Source organism: Lactuca virosa, chromosome 1, assembly GCF_052849685.1.
Source record: "Lactuca virosa cultivar CGN04683 chromosome 1, Lactuca_virosa_CGN04683_v6, whole genome shotgun sequence".
Classification (NCBI taxonomy): Eukaryota; Viridiplantae; Streptophyta; class Magnoliopsida; order Asterales; family Asteraceae; genus Lactuca; species Lactuca virosa.
This window is the reverse complement of record NC_136426.1, coordinates 220,750,334-220,763,828: the sequence shown is the minus strand read 5'-3', so window position 1 is coordinate 220,763,828 and position 13,495 is coordinate 220,750,334.

Below are 13,495 nucleotides of genomic sequence, written 5' to 3'. Positions count from 1 at the left end.
TTTGCATGAATTTTGGATGAATAAAACTATTTTTCCTGTTTTTAATCCATTATAAATACAAAAATAATGGAAAAATAGATATACATTTTGAAAAATTCCCAAAATATTTTTCTGAGTCTTAAATGTAAGGTACAAGCTACGAAAAATAAGAAATAATATTTTCACATTACCTAAAGTGGTTTTATGATTTATTGAAGCTAAATAAAAAGAAAATTAAAAACATACTAAACAGTAACAAAAATCGATGAAACTTCATGAGAGATGTTTTGGTAACTTAAAGGGTAATCTACAAATATTTCCAGAATTTATTTACAAGTGTAAGTATTTTATATTCATTAACACTCTATTTTCTTATTATTTTCATGTAAAAATAAAGAAAATATATATTGAGCTGAAAATTTCCAGAATGCATCTTCAAACAATTTAATAACAATAAATTTTTTTTTCTTATTTTTGATGTCGAAAAACATGCTTAAAGGCTCAAACAATTATAGAGAAAACTTGATTCTTGTGATTTTGGTAAAGATTATTGATGTTACTTTGAGAATTTTTGCAACATGTTCCAAAGACTTTTGAATCAAGATCTTTTTATACCTCTTAATACATGATGTTAAGTGCTCAAATTAATTTTTCCTTTATTTTTAGTGATGAATAAGACCTTTGAACATGCAATAAAAAAAACTAGTATTCACAAAAAGGTGCTGATTGATCAACAGTTTTGTAACACTTGCTAAAAATCGAAATATTGGAATTTTCAAGTGAGGTCAGATGGGTTTGAAAGCTAACTCAAAATATTATATTTCAGAAAAAGAATCTCGAATTTTGGTTAAGAAATGAGTGAGATATGGCAGTTTAAAGTCAGGTAAAGAAATCTGGCAGATTGCATGCATGATGATTGGTTAGAAAAGTGGGTTTTCATCATTTCTTTGAGTAAATCTTTTGAAATATTTTATGAAATCATGATCCATGCATGTTATGGTCATGTTTCCAGAGATCAAAAGATTGAAACTTATAAAAATGAATACATGCATTTATGAACAAAGTTTTGTTTCTCAAGAACTCTTAACTTGAGTTTTATGTTTTAGATCCTTAAAATCGATTTTTGCACTAAGATCATGAACATGCAACCTTGTTTATCATACATGCATGGTGTTAAAACACATCCATCATGTTCTAAAAACCATTTTAACCAAAAGAAAACAAATTTGAAGAAGATCAAGAAGTAGAAGTTGGTTTTTGAAGTAATATGCACATAAAATCATAAGAAAATAGTGGAAACTTGCATGCATGATTTAGTTAGGTGTTTTTACCTTGATGAGTCCTTATGGATGATGGATATTTTTGTGCAAAATGGTGGTTTTTGCTGGAAATTTTCATGGGTAAAAGGAAGAGAAGGAATGGAGGTTTTGGAGAGAAGAAAAGAGGGATTCTATCTCTCTGGATAGCTCATCTCTCTCGTCGTCTCTTTGGGGTTATACTCCACCAAAATCGTTCACCAAAATACTGAGATTCAAGTTGACTCATGAATTATTTACTGTGAAAATCTCTCCCAAAAATTCAGCTTCTATGTTCTTCAGTTTTAGAGAGAAGTGAGAGAGAAGTTTTTAGAGAGAGAAAGAAGAGATGTGTGTGTGTTGGAGAATGAGAGTGAAATGAGGTGAGGGGGGCCGATTTTTGAGGTGTAATACCCCTTTCTCTTTCATTTTCTTTTATAAAAATCTCAATTTTTATATAAAATGTGCACTAAAATCAAGTTTTTATTCATAAAACCTTGATTTTTGATTTATAAATTAAGGGTAAATGTTAATGAGTTAAATTTTATTTTCCTTGAATGCATTTTCATAATTTTAATTATTATAAGATCATATTATAAGGTTCATAACTATTTTTATAGAATTTTTAATGTTAAATTTCATAAATTTAGGTTTTTAGGGCATTTAGGGTTTTTGAGAGTTTGTAAATCTTTGGATATCAAAATAAATATAATCTTTGAGACTTCAATTTATCTTATGGTATTATAACTCTTTTATAGCTATAAATAATGTTTGTAACTTATTTTATCGGTTTATTGGCATTCTATGTAGTGGTTCCGAGATTCAAACGAAATTGAGGAATCAAGTATACTAGTCCTAGTTTTCAACTTTGACTTAAGTTTCTATGAGGCTCCAACCTAATTTCTATTACTAGGTCAAGTGCATAATGTGTGTATATGATTCATGAAAAGGTGTTCGAGTCAAAGAGTGACCCGAATATGGATAGTCTCTACAGTTAAGTAGTTATAGAATTCACATATCAATGTGAAATCTAAGTACACCATCCATTGTTTCTATCTGTTTCCAAGTTTCTACTAGGTTATAACTTAACTTCTAATTACTAGGTCTAATATGTGTTGTGCCTATATGTGCAACTAAGTCTAGTCAAATCTAGAACCGACTCGAATTTTCACGGTTGTCACAGATTGTTACCATACTTGATTTGACTAGTATAACACGACATTCGAGACGTTGAAAAGATATGACATTCATCACCCGTAGACCTGCAGGACCCACTGTAGCTAGCAGCAAGGTGTGGGATGTTCAATCCCGTATAGATCTATACACAAATTCAAGCTCTCCCTCCAGGAGACTGTGGTACAAAACGTGACACAGCAGAATATGTCGCGACACGAAGTAGTATCTCACATTAATGTTATAGTATTTAGTAAGTTCGTTCTGTTATAGTATCTTAGTATGCTCTTTCTATTATAGTGTATAGTGTGTCTCTCTGATGTATTGTTTCTACCTCCTTGTTTCTCTTTATAGTATGCTCTAGTATCTAGTATGAACTGAACCCCCAAACTATACCCCTTATAGTTTACTAGTGTTTTACTTGAACTGTTACTGAAAAGACTCATTTCTCTACTAAGTTATGCTTGTACTTTAAAAACGGAGTTTTGTTAAAGTATAAAGTAACATAACTTTAAAAGAGTTTTTGAAATGTTTTGATCACTTATAAAAGACATAAGCAATCTTTTGAAAGATGTTTATAACAAACAATTACACAATTATCATTGTGTTCAACTTGTATTCCCCCCCTTAAAAGCATTTAAAACTGTTAAAAGATTCATTATAGGGGTATGAACTCACCTTATGTGGGTGATTCAAACGAATATGTGCGTAAGGATGAGAAGTTCCACGAATGAAGTCCCGAGACACAAACGAGTCCTAAATGACATATATGGCATGATATGGCATGAATATAGTGTTTATAAGCAACTATATGAAAGGAAACACCCTTAGGGACTTGGACTAAGTGATGGAATCACATGTGATTCATCAAAGGGATGTTTATGGCAACTAATTGGTGTTTACGGCCATGGGTTTACGGCCATGGAGTTTATGGCCGTAAACTCATGGTAAAATGTGCATAAGAGGGTGTTTGAATGATAGGGAAGCTTGTGGGACTATTGCTCTAAAAGAGGATGAGCAAAACTAACATTTTAGTAGGTGTTGAGGTGTTTACGGCCACACTAAAAAGTGTATGCTCGTAAACTCTCCAAATGGTCTCATTTTGGGTCTTAAAGGCAAGGGGTTTCAAAGGTTCAAGTGTTCCAATTGATAGCTAGTGTCTAGAAGTGTTTAAGGCTCAAAACATGACAAATACAAGGGTTTACGGCCAAGGGAGATGCTCTTTGGCCGTAAACTCTCATTGATGTTGAGTTTGGTGATGTTTCAAGGCTAGGATCTAGTGTCTAACATAGCTAACTAGAAGATAGATGGAATACTCACACTTTTGAGGGCCTTAGAGGAGTTTGCAGCCACCAAGAACAAGTGTGTGTTCTTGGTGTTCTTGGTGAAAGATGAAGATCTAGCAAAAAGTTGATTTCCATGGATGAAATCAAAGGGTGATTCATGAGTAAGAAGGATAACAACAACTAAAGAGAAGAATCACTTACTTTTTGGAAGATCGGGAATGAAAATCTTGATGATACTTGAGAGAGAAATCAAGTGTTCTTGAGGTGAAAGTGTAAGAATGAAAGGAAAGTGAAGGGAATGAGACTTTAAGGGGAGTTTACGGCCAACCTTGAGTTTACGGCCGTAAACTCATGTGTCTTGGCCGTGAACTCCTTTTTGGTGGTCTTAAGGCTTGAATGTTGCACAGTGTCCCTAGCAGGTACTTCCTAACACTCATTCCTTGAATGTACTAGGCTTAGAACACTCAAACAGACTCTATATAGTGCTAAAATATAGCAGGAGTGAGTCTGACTTAAGGTTGATTGTACTGACTTTACGAAGCAAAATTTTTTGGGTTGTCACATCATCCCTCCATTAGATGGAATTTCGTCCCGAAATTAGCTTTCTTAGTAGTACTACTGGGGTTGCGCTCCTCTGATTGGCATAATACTCACTCGTAGACCTGGCAACTTTGCCCTACTGTTCATGATAGGATTCATACTTGGTCCATCTATCATTATCTCGTGTATACAAGTCGTATATAATTAGGATTAGTAAGACGGTCGAATGTGCGACTCTGCCCCAGGTCCACAACCAAACAAGGAACAGGAGATAGGGCGGAAACACACATACTAGATCTACGTAATCATAATCATATACCACCCTCGTGTATACACTTAATAGTAGTAGGTGGGCTGTATTCATCCTTAGCCTCTGTGCTTGAACTTGGTCTGTTGGACGAGTGGTATTTCGGAAAGGTCTGCAGACATACGACGGTAAGGCTTCGGAGGACAAAGTACCCTTCGCACGAGTACCTCGGGGTTTAGAATTCGAAAGACAAAACTGAGGTTTAGGTCAGACTGTCGTTACAAATGACGAAGGTTTCGTGAACTTGACGGTCGAGGCGATAGAAACATATGAACTTAGTATGGTGAAGACCACACCAACTCATGACGAATGATAGTAACGGACTCTTTACTGAACAAAAGTTTGGCCGATTAGAAAGAAACGTTTGTTATACGATGATGTACTCCCCTAGTGTGCTTGAAAATGTACTCTTTGTAAATGTTCTAGGGCTTTCTGTTTTCCCTTGTTGTTAACACTTCTACGTATCGTACCGCGATGTGCTCGTACATACTGCGAAAGTGCCTTGTTAACTAGTGTCAATACTTTAAACTACGATCCCCCTTGGTACCACTACGATCGCCTAGAATATACAAGTTATGAATAATTAAGATGAATTGGACGGTCGACTGAGTAACTCTGCCTCAAATCCACAACCAAACAAGGAACAGGAATTAAGGCGGAATCACTCACTCTAATTCTACAAAATCTTAGCTATGCACAACCCTAATGTACATACTAAGCCATCATAGCTTCTCAGAACGGATCTCTTAGTTCTCTTGAATATTGTGACTTGTTTCATTAAGTGAGTTATTATAATTACTTTTAAGTGTTTTCCCCAAGCTTTAATCTTATATATATATATATATATATATATATATATATATATATATATATATATATATATATAAATTAATTTTCAAAGTAATTACTAGTTCGAAAACGTATCGCTGCTCGATGGTGACTCCGAGGTCGATTCTCCTGCGGTGATCATCAGAATTCGCCCATCTGCTCCTGAGTTCTTTGTTATCGGGCAGTCCCTCTGGTAGTGCCCATTCTCACCACATCCATAGCAGGTTTGGTTTTCTTCAGCTCCGGGGACTTGGGAGATCGGTTGAGTCGGTGCCCTGCAGAAACAGACTGTGTGTCTATTTATGTGGAAGTTCAAACACTGCATTTCCCGACATACTCTGGTGTGGTGATAGTTGCACTTTCCACACTTCGGTTGGGTTCCAGCATATCGACTGGCAGGTGCTGGAGTAGCTGGTGTTGTTGCGGCGTACATAGTAGTCGTTTGTTCCTCCTGCGGGGTGTCCTGTGTTGTTCGCTTCTTATTCCTCTTGTTCCCCGACTTCTGTTTATAGTCCTCTTCCCTCAATGGCTCGGGAACGGGGACTTCCACACCATGGCGGACTATGTGGTCAATGAGCCGCTGAGCCAGGCGTTTAGCACTATCGAATATGGCTGGGTTAGAAGACAGCATGTCTCCTTGGATCGGGGCAGTTAGACCCCATATGTATCTTTCTATCTTCTTGCTCTCCGGGGTAACTATCTTGGGGCATAGAGCTGCTAGGTCGTTGAACCGGTCAGTGTAGGCCACTATGTCTGAGCCGACCATCGTGAGCTCCCATAGTTCTTGTTCCAGCTTCTGAACTTCGCCCAAGGGGCAGTATTCTTCCAGCATTAACTCTTTTAGGTTCTCCCAACCTATTAAGTTAGCCACTGAGAGGGTCAGTTACTTAACATGGCTGTTCCACCATGTCAGGGCTCTGTCAGAGAAGGTGCGGGCAGCAAACTTCACTTTGCTCCCTTCAGGGCACGAACAGATTTCGAAGACCGAATCTGTTTTCTCGAACCATCGCATCAGAGCGATGACTCCACCATTTCCATCGAAGGAATTGGGTTTGCAGTTCATGAAGTCTTTATACGAACACTACCTTGGGTGTCCGTGAGTAACTCCGGGGTTGGTTAAGTGGGTACCGCTACCAAATCCGAGGGTACCACCTTCACCGAAGTGAGCTAGAGCAGTTGCCACTACGAAGGATATCGCTGCTTGAAGAGCAGCAGGATCGAATTGTGGTGTTGGAGTTGGAGTTATCGGAGTAGTGCGTCTGTTTGATCTGTGAGGAGGCATCTTTGCTAAAAGAATACAAAGATGATATGGAATAAGTCTAAAGCAGTGGACATAAGCCGAAATCTGAAAAGACAAGATTATCCTATTTCTGAGTGTATCGGGTTCTGACTTCCACAGGGTTCTGGAAACAATTCATAAAAGAGTCTATACCTAATAAACTTTATAAATTTGGAATAGCTATCCTCGAATGAATACCTGTTACCTGAATAACCGTTACCAGCAGCATGTAAGAAAATAATCCTAACACATAATGTGAGCAGTGTTCCCATTAACTCATTAAGTTAAACAAGATTATTATTTATTAGTGTGACACATGTAACATACACGTTTTGAAATCGTGTTATGTAATTCAAAAAGTTAAAAATATTATGTGAAATTGAGTGTTGAGCTCTAACAGATAGATTTTACGAGAAATGAAGTAAAACTATGTTTAGAATCACTCATAAATTATTGGAAGTCTTATGAGATTCCAATTAAAAGCCAAATAGTGAAATTTAGCGAAAATATAAAATTTGAAATAAGTAAAATTTTATTATTGAAAGTTGTAGATAATCTCGTTAGAAACATATAGGCGAAAACCTCATCGAAATCCGAGTTATAACGAAGAAGTTATGACCAATCGAAGATCCGCGATAAAACCGGCACGATGCTGAATGACGTAAAAAGTGAGTTTTTGATAAACTACTTTTTAGCCTTAGTGATCTAAATCAAAGTCGTAGTATTCGTTAAACCGAGAATTTTGATAAAAAGAACGCCAAAATCTGACTTCGTATGAGGAAGTTATGATTTTTACAAGTTTCAACTTAGCAATAGACAGCTAAAAACTCGAATTTTAGATCGAGTGGTTTTTAGCTGACACAACCTAAACGAGAATCGAAGGTCTCGTCATTAGTAGTACAACGGTAAAAAGTCTGACGAAAACGGACGTCGGATGAAGAAGTTATGAATTTTTTAACGGATTTACCAGTCCCGGTCTGTTAAAAATAATAATATAAAAATAAAGTCAAAATTTTCCGACGAAGTCTAAACGAAAGTTGTAGAGCATAATTTTCTCTACGCGTTCATATAAAGAACGTCAAAAACGGAGCCCGTATGCAAAAGTTATGAATTCGGAAGATTTTTGCACAAAAACCGAGAAATTGTGGATAAGACCCGGGGAATCTCGCATGAACAGTGCCGGCCACCGCGATCAGCCACGTATCCGATGTCGATGAGTCATGCGCGCCACGTATCACCGGTTCCTCCCACGTCCGATGCGTGCCGCTTCCGGATTCGACCAACGTCGCGACCAGTAGCCATCCGACGCGCTGCTGCTTCCGTGTCGCATCCGAGCTCGCTCCGCATGCCTTCGCCTCCTGATGCCACGTCGTTGCTGACTCGCTACTTCTCGGATCAGAAGACTCCGGCTCGCACACTATAAATAGTGCCTGCGAGCCTTGCCGAGGAAAAGTTTATTTTTGCCACTTTTTCACCCCTTTTCAATATTTTTACCATTTTGAGTTCTCCCGAAGCCCCGGTATCAACTTTAGCACCCGAAACGCGCCCCGAGATTCCCGAGAAGCCCGAAAAATTTATCTTTTCGGTTTCGAAGCTCTACCTTCGCAGAGCCCGGTTTTCAAGAAAACTCCCGGTTTTCAACGACGAAAGTCATATTTAGAGCCGAAGTGCTGCCCAAATTATTATTTTGACCCCCGGTTAATTCACGGTGAGTTTAATATGTAGAAACAATTGTATGTTATGTGTTATATGTGCTATGTGCTTTTCCATGTTATCCTCTCGAGTTGTTGTATCCGCTATTTTTATAGCAAGGCTGTACCTCTGACTTGAAGTGTATGACATAGGCATCACTTGGGTATTGGTATGAACCGTTGACCATGAAGTGTATGACATAGGCATCACTTTGGCTTCGGTAGAATGATATTCCTGAGTATTTTCCCGTGTTATTTTTATTTCTGCTATTTATGATAGCAAAGCTATACCTTTGACCATGTGATCAGTTTAAGAACTCAGATTCACAGTGGTACTGGTATGTAGCCTCTGGCCATGTAGAGCATCTCCCCCAGTAAATGAATGACTCTATTCTATGGCATTGGCAGATGGTTAGACAGGGCGTGAAAACCTGAAATCTACCAAAATGTTAATCCGAAGTTGTATGTCTTCTGTGCCATTTGGGCCAAAGCGTTATTGATGTATATCAAGTATGGAAATTGTTATGTCTCAATGATTGTATATCTTTGAATAAAATCAATGATTGTTAGGGAAAGCTTATCACATTATGTCTTTGTTGTTCCTTGCTCCTATTTGCTTCTGCCATATTTGTATATATATATATATATATATATATATATATATATATATATATATATATATATATATATATATATATATATATATATGGCATAACGTTATATTGTATCTATTATTGAACTCACTAAGCGTTATCGCTTACCCCTCCCAATGTTTTAACATAATGCAGGCAATAAGCACCCAGTATAGTTGGAAGACTTAGAATAGTTGTAATATTATTTTTTTGTATTTTGGTTTAGGTTTGTATAGATTTACAATATCCTGGGTAGTCATGTAAAATCTTAAAACATAGTCGGTTTGTATCCAATCTTTTGTAATGACTTTATCAATGTAAAAATATTATTTTATGAATATGCATGTAGCATGTTTTGGAGTAACTATATTGTCAAGTATGAAAGTTTGGGTCTTTCAGAAATATGAAAGTATAGAAAGGGGTTCTTTCAATCATGGTATCAGAGCAGTGGTTTAAGTGAACTAAATTCCATGGATTGGTATTTAGACTTAAACTATTGGAAGTTCAATATATGAACGGATTCATTAGGAGTATATGGATACAAACCATAGGAAATACTTAAGTGGGGTATTGGGTAGTGATAAATCCTAGTATTCTAAGATATTAAGTTACTTCAAAAATTTTAGAGAATTAGTTTATGTGAACTAGGAATTTTGAGAATTTCTAGACTTAAACATGAATTGTTAAGCGAAGATGATACGATATGTATCTGGTATACTTAGGTTAAATACCTAAATGGAAATAAGCACTAGAATATTGAGAGGAGATATGCCTTATATTCTAATATGTGCTAAATGATAAGTAAATATAGCATGCTTTAGGTTTCATACCTATATTATTTAAGAAAGTTTAAGATCTGTTGCCGACCTTGGTTTAGAAAATTTTATGTTTAGAATTCGAAGAATTTTCATAATAGAATTTACATGAAATTTTTCGAAGTAATAAAGATACTTATGATAATTGATATTGATAAGTTTATTGATAAACGATCGAAGGATATCGTGAAATAATAAATATGGAATGTTATCGTAAATAGTGTATTAATACCTATAAAGTGGTATTATGCATTTAAAATATGTAAGATAATATAATAACATCTTTGGAAGAAAGATGTGCGTTTGAAATACATTTGGATGAGATAAATGTTTTGGCATAACCGATGAAGTTGTTCAACCGTTGTCCAGATTAAAGCAGTGATAGTTTATAGAGTCGGAAGAACCGAGGATGGTGATAAATACTTCAACAGTATTGAAATTAATGTAGTAGAAGATTTAGAAGAATTAAATGAAGATCAAGGAAAAGGCTAATGATGTTTTCAGACTCAATAGGCCAAGGCCTTGTGATGTGGTATGTAGTTCGAGTAGTAACCCTATACAGGATGCTCAGACTTAGTATTTAATAATACTGAGTGATGATTGATTTCTATCACATCCTTATGGAAGTTCCATTGTGTGTTAAGCCGACATTTAACATACAAGATTGGGATAGTGAAATAGGTTATTTGGTCGTGAAAAGGCTGAGTGGCTTACTTGTTAGAGTAAGATAGAGTATTTAGTTGAAGAAGATATACACTAATATTATTGTATGAGAAGAAATGTAGTAGTTAGGAATGATAGAGAATCAAGTTGAAGCTAGTAGAGCTTGCTGAGATGCAGCTATAATGCAGACTTCTGAGGATAGACTCCTATGAAGCAGACTTAAAAGATACAACCATGAGAAGAAGACTTACTCAGATACAGGAATGACGATGTCATGAAAGGATAATGAAACCAACAAATATGCATGATGGTTTGCATGAGTTAGAAGATGATGTAAGTAGTTGGAAACTATTTGTCTTTACACTGCTAGAGGAAATTTTGGGTGTAGTAAGTCTTGCAGAGTAGACACTACCTGAGAAAGAATTTATAAGAAGAAATGGAAGTAAAATTTCTATCGACCTATGGAAAGGTATTGGGATATACTAAATCGAGCTTATACATAAAAAGAAGGTGAATTTAAGTAACCCAAGATATGTTTGATAGAAACGCGAAAACCCTAGTTGAGTCTAGGAGAAATTGTTGTATGTACTTGTTTGAACGCACTTAAGTGTGAAAATTTGCTTTGTGAAAACTTTTGAATGCTGACTTGGGAACTGCGAGACAATACTTAGGACGAGTATGAGTAGGTGTGAATAGTAGTAGAGGCCTATACTACTGGAAGCACAGGACTCACACTTGGATCAGGCAAAGTCACAAGGTTACCAAGAAGCTAGTAAATGATTCCGTTTTATTCATATGTGTCGTTACCTTCGTTTCGGTAATGACTAAGAAGAAAATTATCGTTCAAATCTTAATGTCATAAAGAATCGAGTCCGGTTAGTATAAATCCGCGAAAGGAGTTGATTGGTTCAGAGAACCATGTCTTGTATAGTGACGAAACTTCAGTAGGAATACTGAAGAAGTAAACGGTCGAGGTAGTCGATAGAAATATAACGATCTTCATTAAAGGATTGAGCAATCATTAACCAGAGATGTGACTTGCTATGTGGTGTTACTGGCCACAAGAAATGTTTCCGCCCTACTCTTACTAGTCAAATAACGGGGAGTCAAGTTTCCGATCAACAATCAAAGAATACTCCAATTAAAAAAGGGGAGGTGCCAAAAGCTAAAAGATGTATATGTCCGAAAGCACGAATTGGAGATACGTGGTGCTATTCTTTCTATTTCGAAGCATCCACGTGTTGTTCAAACTCTTATTGTTTTCTTTATTCCATCAGCTTGATTTATTCGATCTGGTTCTAATACAAGAGTTTGGTTCGTTACGTGTCTTGTGCGTTATAAAATCAAAGGTCATTAGAATAAGACCATTCGAGTTGTTGTTATAGCAAAAGTAAAGACCTTATCTTGGGTTTAGTCTATAAACCAAGAAGGAGCAGGAGTCTGCAATGAGAATTGAGTTTTAACTCAAAGATTAGGATCGAAGGCCCAATAGAGAATGATGAGCGGGTGCAGGTTTGAGCACCGCTAATAATTAAGAAATTTGAAGAGTTTGACAATCGTTTGGCAAACCAAAAGTTAAAAATCGTACATTTTAGATTACCACAGAGGAAGTAAGTTAGGACACGAATGTTGTGACTAGTAATTTTCTCGTAAACTTTAGATCTGCTCACATCTTATTTGATTGTGATGCCTCAGATTCTTTCGTGCCTTATAAAGTCGCATATTCTTTTCAAATTGCTTGTTACGCAATTGTCCAATCATTTCATATAGATAACATAGGAAATATATCATTACTTGCTGATAAAGTCTATAGAGATAGTGTCATAGGAATTGAAGGTTATAATCTTCCTGCTAACCTAATTCCTATCTCTTTGCCCAACTTTGATATTATTCTCGACATGAATCGATTGTCAAAGAACTACGCAGATCTCTTGTGCTATGAAGAGATGATATGCATCCCCATCGAAAGGGAAGATTCTATTTATATCTACGGTGAAAATAATAAATTTCTTTCTTAAAAACTCATAAATTTATATCGAAGGGATATTCTACTTATCCGGCTTATACAGTTAATATCTTGAAAGAGGAGAAGAAAATTGTGAATGATAGCATTTGGATAATTATCGACCGGCTGATTAAGAGTGCATATTTTCTCGCCATACGTACAGCGGTTCTAATGGAGAAATACGCACAAGTTTACTTAGACGAAATTATGGCGACTCATGGTGTGCCACTAAAGATTATTTCCGATCGTGATACCATCTTTACTTCTCACTTTTAGGCAAGTATGAAAAGTGAATTGGGATCTCGAGTTACTCCCAACACAACTTATCATCCCCTGACAGATGGTTGGACGGAGAGAACAATCCAAGTAGTAGAAGATATGCTTCGTGTATATATCTTAGAGTTCGGTAGTAAATGTGAACACCATTATGTTGGCATAATGTAGGACAGAAAATCCTTGGTGGTCCTGAAATGATTCAAGACACCACTGATAAGATTCAAATCATACGAGAAAGAATGAAAGTAGCCCAGGATCGACAAAAAGACCTGTGTAGAAATGGAGGAGACGATCCATAGAATTCCAAGTGGGTAATACTGAAGGTAACCCCGTGGAAAGGTATTATGAAATTTGAGAAGAAAAGGGGATTGAGTCCTAGATTTGTTAGAGTTTTCAAAAATTATTTAACAAGCATACCGCTTGGAATTGCCTGAAGATTTGGCAGGTATTCATGATGCATTTCATGTAAGATATCTACGTAAATGCTTGAGCATATATATGATGAAACGGTTCCATTATCCAAGGTGAAACGGGATAATAAACTTATACTTAGGGAAAATAAGAATGAGATAAGAGCGAAATATCCTCAATTGTCCAAATCGTTGTGATTTCGGGGACGATATCCTCAAAAGGAGGAGGTATTTGTAACATACACGTTTTGAAATCGTGTTATGTAATTCAAAAAGTTAAAAATATTATGAAATATTATGTGAAATTGAGTGTTGA